The sequence below is a fragment of the Montipora capricornis genome, chromosome 6 (genome assembly GCF_036669925.1).
Source record: "Montipora capricornis isolate CH-2021 chromosome 6, ASM3666992v2, whole genome shotgun sequence".
Taxonomy (NCBI): Eukaryota; Metazoa; Cnidaria; class Anthozoa; order Scleractinia; family Acroporidae; genus Montipora; species Montipora capricornis.
The window spans coordinates 25,658,510-25,668,509 of NC_090888.1; the positions used below are offsets into that span (position 1 = coordinate 25,658,510).

Below are 10,000 nucleotides of genomic sequence, written 5' to 3' on the forward strand. Positions count from 1 at the left end.
TTTCAACAAAATGCAACCTGCACACTTTGAATACAGACCACGAGACAAGTCTATTTTGATAATTGTTTACCAATTATGTTGCTATGGTAACCAAGAGGGTGGGGCTGAACCTGCTGGAGGGTGTCCTTGCTATAACAGCTCTAACTCCAAAAGTTTTCAACAAAATTCATTAAAATTTTCAGGGAATAATGTTTAAAGGCAATATAATGCAAGGAACTAAAAAAAACTATCATACTGCACGAGTCTAAGAAACACCATAATTTTAATTATAAGAGAATATAAAATATGTGAAAATTTCAAAATGAACATTTTGATATCAAGAGCCATATGGACCAAATTGGCTAATTTTAGTTCATTGTATGCAGAACTATATTCACTATTTTCACTAAAAAAATGAGACAAATATGTTAAATTCCCAAAAATATATCAATGTTACAGTTTCAGTTCAATTCTTAATTTTGAGAAAAAGGCTTTTAAAGTTGATCTTTTCCTTTCACAAGATTTCTAGAAAGGAATGAATTGCTTAAAATGTCTAAAAATACCCAGAGGCATAGTTCACACCCTCTGCCTCCTTTCTTTTGTCATCTTTTCTCTTTTTTAAGCCTCTGAGCACTTTTCTTCTCTTCTTTGTGTTGTCAAGGCTTTTCCTCTGAGATAGGTGAACACGTGCTTGATCTTCCTGTTTGCAACTAGTTTCAGTAAACCTTCCTGGAGGAATGCCAAGAGCATCAAAAATCTTCAACACAACAGAACAGCCAATATTGAAGTGAGCAACAGCATCATACAAGCCCATTTCAAGAATCTCGCGGCCAACATACACTTCCTTAGGGACGCGCTGCCAGACCATACCATTCAAAGCCTCATTCTGGTTTTGAGTTTTTCCATGCAAACATTTTTCCAGTAAGCTGTTTTCACTTAGTCTAACATACTCTGGTTTCAGTTTGGCAATAACTTCCAAGGGAAGTCCAGGACCATGCTTATAGAGACTTGTCCTGTTGGCTTTATCTCGTTGGTACTTGCACCAACTTGCGCTGCCAATGGGGCAGTGGTCATGCAATGGGCGGGACTCGCTGGAGGCACAATGCATAAAACTGGCATGGATTGCTTTTTTCATCCCTGTCAAGATCCCCACGTTGGCACGAATGGCAATACCATAATAATTCTGGAGCTTGTCAATTGTTGAATCAGTTAGTTTGCCCCTCCCTCCCAGTCCTGGGTTTTCGCGCTTCAACTTGCGAAGTGTTGTGCCCACCCTTTTTTTGCACATGGCCAATGCACTCTTTCTTTTCAACTGTAATTCCTGAAGCTTGGTACACATCCTTTACTCTACTAAAACTTTTGCTATCACCATCTCCGTAATATTCTGTATAACGCAAGTTATGCAGTTCCACAGAACGCCTAAATATACGGTTGACACCTTCTGGTTCCATGGCTGGTACAGAACCTTTAAAAATGGCTTTGCAGGTGGTATGGTCTGCCTGCCATCTCCGATATTCCTCACTGTTCTTGTCTAAATGCTCATGTAGCTCACACTGCTTACATGCTTGGCTAAGGGCTTCAACATCAAGCACCTTTCCTGTATCAATAGAGATGGCAGTAACACATCCATTCCTTGATGAAAACCCTCGTTTCTGCCATGTGCCATCAAAAGAAACACCACAGTCAACAGGTTCAGTTACAGGAGGGTCATTTTGCCCCTTTAGAATTCTTATTTCCTCAGCTGCTTTGCTCATACTTTCCTTTGCAATTGACTGCAAATAAGTGGTAATCACCTTCGAAATCTTCGCATAATTGTTTGGAGCTGGTGGTGGGGGCATATTCATCAAACTACAAAATTTTTTAGCACCAGTGTGCCCCTTTCCAAGGGTTCTCATGCTATAAACAATGCGCCTGTTCACCTCGAAGCTCTTCCCTTGTTGTTTTGAGGTGTAAAAGGAGTAAATCCAGCCACAGTTCTCACACAGTAAACGCAAACTTGAGGCACAGCCCTTTCTATAAATTTCATCTTCCATAAACAAAAGACTCGACTCACCACATTCATGACACCTCAATAGCGAGAACACATTGCACAATACTTCCATGTCAAAGAGTCTGAACCCTGTAATCGTTGGATCACTGCTAGAAGTAGATGTTTTCTCCGATTTATCTACTGGTTTCTTTTCTTCGATCTTCTTTTCTTCGATATTTAGCTTTCGGTAAGATGCAGACAAACATTCTTTTGCTTCATCGTCAACTCGAGTATTCGACGAACTGATTTCATCTTCAAGCAAAGGAGAACTGCTTTCTCCATCCACAAGGCCTCTGTTATTGTAATTCTTACTATTTGTAAATCTATTCCCATGAAACTTTCTTTTCCTTCACCTTTGAGAAGCAAGTTTAGCTTTTGGCATCCTGTCACGATCCACGATTATGGTCGATGACGCCTTGGCTATAAAACCAAGATTTCTCGCATCGATTAGCCTCCCACGCAGACGCTCTTAGGAATTCGTCACGCGTTCCCCTCCCACGTGCACGAGGGTCTGCGGAAACGAGCCCGAATTTACGTAGACCAGTCACAACGGACTTCCAGATTCTGGAAGTGCACTTAAGACCCTTTTTAAAATCGAAGAAACACTGGGTACGAACGATCGGTTCGCAACACAAAAACATTGAATCAATTTTTAGAGACGATCATCGCCAAAAAGCAGCCTGAAAATTTCAAGCTTGAACGTAACCGATTTTTTTCAAGCTTTCTTTTCGCTACTGTCCTAGTTGCATTCATGTACGCTTTAAGGTGATGGTTCTCGTGCATTTCAAATACACTCGCAGTACTAAATATTTGTATTTGTATTTATATATTTCCACGGAGTCTTCAATTTTACTAGTACCATATCCTCACTGCATACTCATTACCTCATCGCATAAGATTAAGTTATGGAAGAGTCCGCGACTGATGAGGCAGTAGGCATGCAACGAGGATAAGAGGATGTCGGGGCTTGGTCAACCTCCACCAGGGGAGGCGGGTGGGTCGCAAAAGACGACTGTCTTTGTGGAGTACAGGACGAAAAGACCACGCTCCAAGCGAAGAGACCAAATTAAAACTCGAAATGGCGCAAAGCATTACTGACGCTATAGCACGGGCGGAAACGGGGGAATGTGATGGAATAACGGCGTGTTTTGCAATGAGCTAATTAATTATGCAGTGAGAATACTAAACGGAACTCCAAACCAAAAAAAAGGGGGGGGGGGGGAGGCTGGCGAAACACAATGCAAGGAGGCAGTATAAGGCTAACGAAGGAAGGGGGCAAACGAAAGGGGAGGTCCCCTGCCTTATACTACACACGGGGATATCACCGGAAGGAGGAGCAAGAGCACTAATTTTGGAATAAATTGAAACAGGACCTTATAAAGAAAAGGAAGAAATTTGATTAAAAAAATAAAAAATAAATAAAAACGCGGAAATAAACCAAAAGCAGGGGAACCACCCCTTCGTTGACCCCGAGCTCCGAACTAGGTCCGAAATTGAGACACAGAGCAGGCCCCCCCAAGGTCAACGAAGAAAGTGAGTAAAATAGGGTGAAAAAGAAAACGTTAAAGAAACTAATGCGACAACAAAAATTTATTGTAAACTGAACCATAAGAGACTATTGTCCAACACGACCGCGACCAAACTGTCGCCCCGCTGGTGGAGCACGGCACGCCCAAGCGATATGTCCCCATCTTAAGCACCTGAAGCACTGAACCTGGGCACGGCCAGGGTAGGGGGCTGGCCTGCGCATTGCGGACCCAGGACGAACAGGCATGGGAGGTGGAGGTACCTTTCCGACTAAGGCGTTCCAAAAAAATGACCTTTCCCTCTAATACTCTAATGCGATCGGCAGCCTATCATGAAAAGGAAAACACACTTGAGGCTATTGTCTTCACCAGTGACATGCCCCAACGTTCTCAAAAAATAATTAACCTAAAAAGTCACTAGCTGGTGGCATACCAAACATTCCCCACCGAAGGAGAGCATAATAAAACAAACAGTGCAAGAAAACAATAACATCCTACGCCATAATATTGCCGCAACCCGCGGCAAAGCGTAACACTGAAAAAAGCGCAACCATACAAATGAAGCTATACATAGACCGCGCAAAACTGTCTCAACTGGCGGAAATTCTTAAGTCATAAGTACACTGATTGCAACGTCTACCGAGGATATGCCTTCGCCAGTAAAAACTAGCGGTATAACAAACAAACAAACGCTCCATAAAACTCTCCACTGGTGGGATACGGATTTGAACTGAACGCAATACTGCCCTCACCAGCGGAAATCCATAAATCATGTGCAACTTGTAAGATCTATGCCACGGGCTGCCTCCGCCAGTTTAGAAAATCTAGCGTTGTACCAAATTACGAATATTGTACCAAACTCCTTCACTGGTGGAATACCAAATTAAAACACACGCAAAACTGACTTCACCAGTTGAAACCCATAATATTTAAGCACACACATGTCATAAATACCATCGCCAAAAAGGGAACTAGCGAGCTGCTCCAAACTAAATTATAACGCCGGAGACATGACACACAAGGCTTTCCTTACTCTGTCCGGCACTAGACCCTCCCACATTAATCATGCCAGAAACTAAGGATTTCCTTAAATCCTAAAATGAACAGATACCAAGGCGAAACCCAATATACCGAGGGAAAAATTTGGAACTAGGGAAAACGAGGGGCAGTAAGCAGGTAGACAACAACGCACGAGGCGTTAACATTCCTTGTGAAAAAGTTCAACAAAGCGTGGACAATAAACGGACACGTGCTAACAGAATGTTTGTATCGCGCACCAAAACAACACCGAAATCCGTATAAAAATTACGCGACCGAAGACAAAACGCTAACAGGGCTAAGCAGAAAAAATCTCCGACAAACGTAGCAAGACTAACTCCTATTAAAAGCGAAGCAGAAACAAGAATAAAGCTACCTCTACTGGGGCGGCAGGCGCCGCGGTAGGCTCAGCTATGGGTTCCAACTCTTGAGGAAGATTTTATGCCGGCTTTGCGACTTGTTGCGCTTTAGCAGGAGCCGGAGGGTCAGGAAGAGCATTAAGTTGATCCGCCATGGAAACGGCGGGCTCGTGGTGGTTGACCAAGCGGAAGGTAATGCAAAAGACGACTGTCATTGTGGAGTACAGGACGAAAAGACCTCGCTCCAAGCGGAGAGACCAGATTTAAACTCGAAATGGCGCAAAGCATTACTGACGCTATAGCACGGGCGGAAACGGGGGAATGTGATAGAATAACGGCGTGTTTTGCAATAAGCTAATTAATTATGCAGTGAAAATAGTAGATGAAACGACGCCATTACTAAGCACTCACATTTGGACTCCCGAGAGTGCAAATGCAGAACCCACCGAGGAAACAAAATTAATGTTTCTGAGGAATAATTTGCAACGGCTTCGTCCTTTTCAATATTCATCCAAAGATTGACGCTCCCAGGGGAGATCCACTCAGCGCTGATTGGGTCCTAAGTAACCCGCACGTGATTTCCAGATGACAGTTTCTCAACAAAGGGAAAGGAATGTGTGGCTCGTTTCAGCAGACGCTCGTGGGAGAGGAACGCGTCACGAATTCCTAAGAGAGTCTGCTTGGTAGGCTACGCATCGATGGGTTACCATATTTTCTTAACAACGGTGCTCCGCGCGGGCGCGCCTTCGGCGGTCGCGGAGCTCCGCTGTTAGAGAGCTTTAGATTCTAGGACGAGAACGACTACGAGTACGAGATTTTCTTATAGAACAACAGTGAGCGCGAACAAACCAGCGTCATTTTAGCGGGAAAAACATGAGACCGTCGTCATTTGAGTGCGAGGTTTTGCAAAAATGGTGTCGTGTCAAAACAAGTAAATAACACGGTAGCAGGTTTGCATTTTTTTGATCAGTAAAAAGGCTCAGTTACCAGCAATAAGAATAACTGAGCAACCTATACTGCTAACAAAGAGTAAGTTTCGTGTGTTGGTGCTGGGGCTATCTTGGCAAGAATGTGAGGGTCGCGCTTCCATCCTGCGCGGTCAACAAGATTCGTGGCAATGATTCCCTGCAGACTTTGGGTCATCATACACAGGGTTAAATACCACCAAACAACTTTTTTTAGAGAAGGGTGGTCTTCAGACAGTGTATAAGAGGCGGCAGGAAATAACTGAACGTCTTTTCAATAATATTGTAAACAGCGAGAACCACGGGTTAGCGGGTTACATGGCCTTCTGAATTTCATGCTGTAGTAGCATAATCTTAGACACACTCGAAGACTTATCCACTCTAAGTGCAAGACCAAGCGTTGATCGAATAGTGTTATTAACTACAATGTTGAACACAGCTCTTAGATATCTTAGCAAAAGGGTAGTTGTTACATCTTAGTTTTGCAGTATTTATCATTCATTTGGCTATTGTATATTATGTGTAAAAGCTTGGTGTAATTCAGTCTTACGACTGCAAATCTCTGCTTGATAAAACATCTATTTATCTATCTGCTAATTCGTGGCTTTTTTCCGGATGTGTCGGCTATCGGTTGCGTCCCTTCGCTTTCCATTGTCCGTTTACGCATTGTGGACTCCACGCAATTGTTGCTTCTGGGTACAGTACTTGGAAGCAAATCCCTCTTTTTTGAAAGCCCATTTCTTGTAAGTAGGGGCTCTCAAAGCAGTCGAAGGTAAAGAGAATCGAGTGTTTTGTCGGTTCTACAAAATTGGCTCGTTTACCTTGAACAAATTTAGTCCAAACGTATTTCAACACAGTGCTAGCAGGTGTACTTCTGAAAGGTCGTGGAGAAAGGATTTACACTTTCTGTCGGCAAAGGTTCCACCTGTGACGTCACAGTAAAGATGTTGCAATCAAAATGACGGGTGCTTCGAACTTCGAACAGGTTTTCCTATATGAAAAGGCGTTCGCTTGCAAGTAAGAATAGCAATTTTCGGTATGCTGGAAGTGTGTTCTTATTAACTCTGTAAACAGAAAAAAAAGAGTTTTGGGGTTTACATGCCCGTTAAGGTGGCTGGAACCAGTTTCACTACTTTTAAGCTTTTAAGGACCTTTATTAAAAGGGTTGTCAATACAACACTGTATCACGTAACAGCAATGTTATGGTACCATATGAAACACCAATTATTGCTTAACAAAATTCGCCCACTATTGTGACGTAATAGGTTATTAGAGCAACATGAAATCTCTTGCGACATGAAAACGATATAAATTTCGCGCTGCGAATATAAAAAGTTAACATCAGTGAAAAACATTTTGGGAGATTTTTGCTACGTTCAATTTTGGCTGCAAAAATAAATCGCAAAATCGAAAGTGTCATCGATTTCAGCGGCCGCCTCTGATCAAGTTAACTTGCGTGTTACTACCACCTCAAGAAGCAAAGAATACATCTGTGACAAAATGACGGCAAGACATCGGGTTTTAGTTACTTACAAAGTTCGACAAGAAATGTGCGAATTCAACACAAAGATCACGAACGTCGACCTCTCGATGTTGACCATTGTTTCTGCAAAGTCAAAAATTCACTTCCCTAGACGAGGTAATTCACTTTGCAAGACATCAGGGACATTTTGAGCCCACGTTACGGTATGGGGATATATAGTGATTTATCGCCAGAAAAGTTTGTTTTTAAGTGAGAATTTAACTGCTTTTAACTTGGAAGGTTTTCAGACATAGGAAAGATGACACGAATGCTTAATAAAAATTCGTGTAAATCTCGAAGCTCCTTCAAAAAATGATCGTAACCGCTGATCGGAAAGCTTAGCCTTGGGCTCATATTCCGCCGATGACACAAAAAATGAGACCGAAATGAAGGGAAATATTGTTTAGTAGGACAACCGCTGTAAAAAAAAGTCGCATGATAGTAAAACTACAGAAACCTAACTTTCAAACTATGGGTTTTGGAACAAAATCGAGCCAAGGAAAGCAGAAATATCGCCATTCAAAGAAAGCTGATTTGGTGATTTTTGCGTGGAAGGCTGGCTACGATTTTCTGATTGCGATTTTTCGTTATTTTCAAATGCAAAAAATACACATCAAAGTCAATCGGACGAAGCTGAAAGTCGTAAGCTTAGTTTGTGCCATATGTAGTTTTAGTAAGTCCACATGCACATTTTTTGCCTCCCAATAAGTTTAACTGCAATTGCTGTTTATTAAATAAGAGATTTTCGTTTTTCAATGAAATATTACTCTACGCCGTATGTTTTTTGGGTGCAAAATCGCTCATAAAAACCGTAAGATATACACATGAAATTCTAAGTATCCACGTTATTTTTCTACAGTATCCTTCTTGATGAACCAGATATTACTCGAAATTTCTCCAGCGTTACTCATTCTTTTGTTGTTTTTGCACAAGCTTCCCTGCCAATTTGCCGCAGGATTTATTGAGCGCGGCCTCAAAATGTTCCCGATTTCTAGCGATGATCACCATGTAATTCTATAGTTTTGGAAATAGAAGCTGCTTTGTTATTCATCAGCGTTACATATTCTTGTCGATTTTGGGGCTCGTTTGTTGAAATTCAAGCACGCTTTCAACAGACCTGTTTATTTTCGTGATTTATGCACGCGCTGCGGGCCTATTTGCCACCACGGACTTACATTCACTCACTCATTCACTCTTAAAACCCGGTGACATAGTGTGTAGCGCACTTATCAAGTGCACTGCCACAAAAAGTGTTTGGAGTGAATGCACACTAAATCAAAGGAGAACTTTGAAGAAGTCGTGGATAAATTGCTTACAAAATGGGAGTTCTGTTTCAATCAGTTGCTTTCTGATCTTGTTAGGAAATAATGATTGAATTCGTGTTTGATTTTTATCGAAAAAGCATGCGTTATCATTGGCAGGCTAAACCAGGCTCCTCAACTACGTAAACAGCTACGAATGGCTCAGTTTGCGATAAGCAAAAACAAGGATTGTTTCCAAAACTTTTCAACCTTTTGCATTTTATAGATGCAAAAGAGTCAGGTGAAAATAATCACCAACCGGTGTTTTCGGCTCTATTAAACTTTTTTACAAGGTTGTTAAAAGCCTAAGAAGTACCAGAGGATAGCCATTTAGCTAGGAAAGAATGAATTCTTGTTTATCGTAAAGAAACGCTTCACTGTTCAACTACATCAAGGTGATACCGAAAACATCTGGATATTTCTCAACTTTGTAACTGACACAGCTATCGAGTGGTTTTAACCCCATCTTTTACATTTTAAGGAAAGGAAAGAAACTTTATTTAAGTGTCTAGTCGTTCTAGTGCTGGAGCACTGATAGAGTGTTTTCACATGACGTCACGGCGGCCATATTAGTGTTTCAAAACAATTGAACGGCGGCCATGTTGGTGTACCCAACTAACTGAGCTCTAGTATCATGCAAACGTTTTTTTTTGCTTTGGTGGAAAGGCCACTGATCACTTGAGTGAAAACACTCTTATTGGAGACACTGTAAACTGAAATTAACAATGAACGCAAGTGAAATGTTGGTTTTTGAGGAGAGGGAAAACCGGAGTACCCGGAGAAAACCTCTCAGTGCAAAGTAGAGAAGGGAACCAACAAACTCAACCCACATATGACGCCGAGTCTGGGAATCGAACTCGGGCCACATTGGTGAGAGGCGACTGCTCTCACCACTGCGCCATCCCTGCACTCCCACTTAAGCGCCTTTAGCTTTTAAATACGTTACAAGTATACCGTATACCTTATGATGAAATAATGATAACAAACTAAAAGATCAGTACTTTCCTTTAGGTCAACATAGTTGTTACTGTCCACGGCAATGTCAGCAATCTCACGGCGTGCTCCTTTTTTCCTTCCTTTTTAATGGGCCGAGGAACTTGACAGATCGTCTAGCAAATGTCTGTTCGCATTCATTTTCAACACACATAGCACCTTTCGTCTTCCACTGAGCAATGGCTCGGTTGCTGACGACGGCAACGAGCATCAATCCCGTCGGAACGAAGAAAAGTCGAAAAATATTTCAACGTATTACGTTGAGGCATTACTCCGGAAAGTGAAGGT

General features: G+C 42.0%; 1 long non-coding RNA gene and 1 pseudogene across 1 annotated transcript in view; both read right to left on the minus strand.

The window, feature by feature from the left end:
- Positions 1–10,000, minus strand: part of LOC138050389 (uncharacterized) — a 52,038-nt gene that overhangs the window by 37,116 nt on the left and 4,922 nt on the right. The gene's annotated exons all lie outside the window — the stretch shown is intronic.
- LOC138050388 (uncharacterized) lies at positions 533–2,344 on the minus strand (annotated as a pseudogene).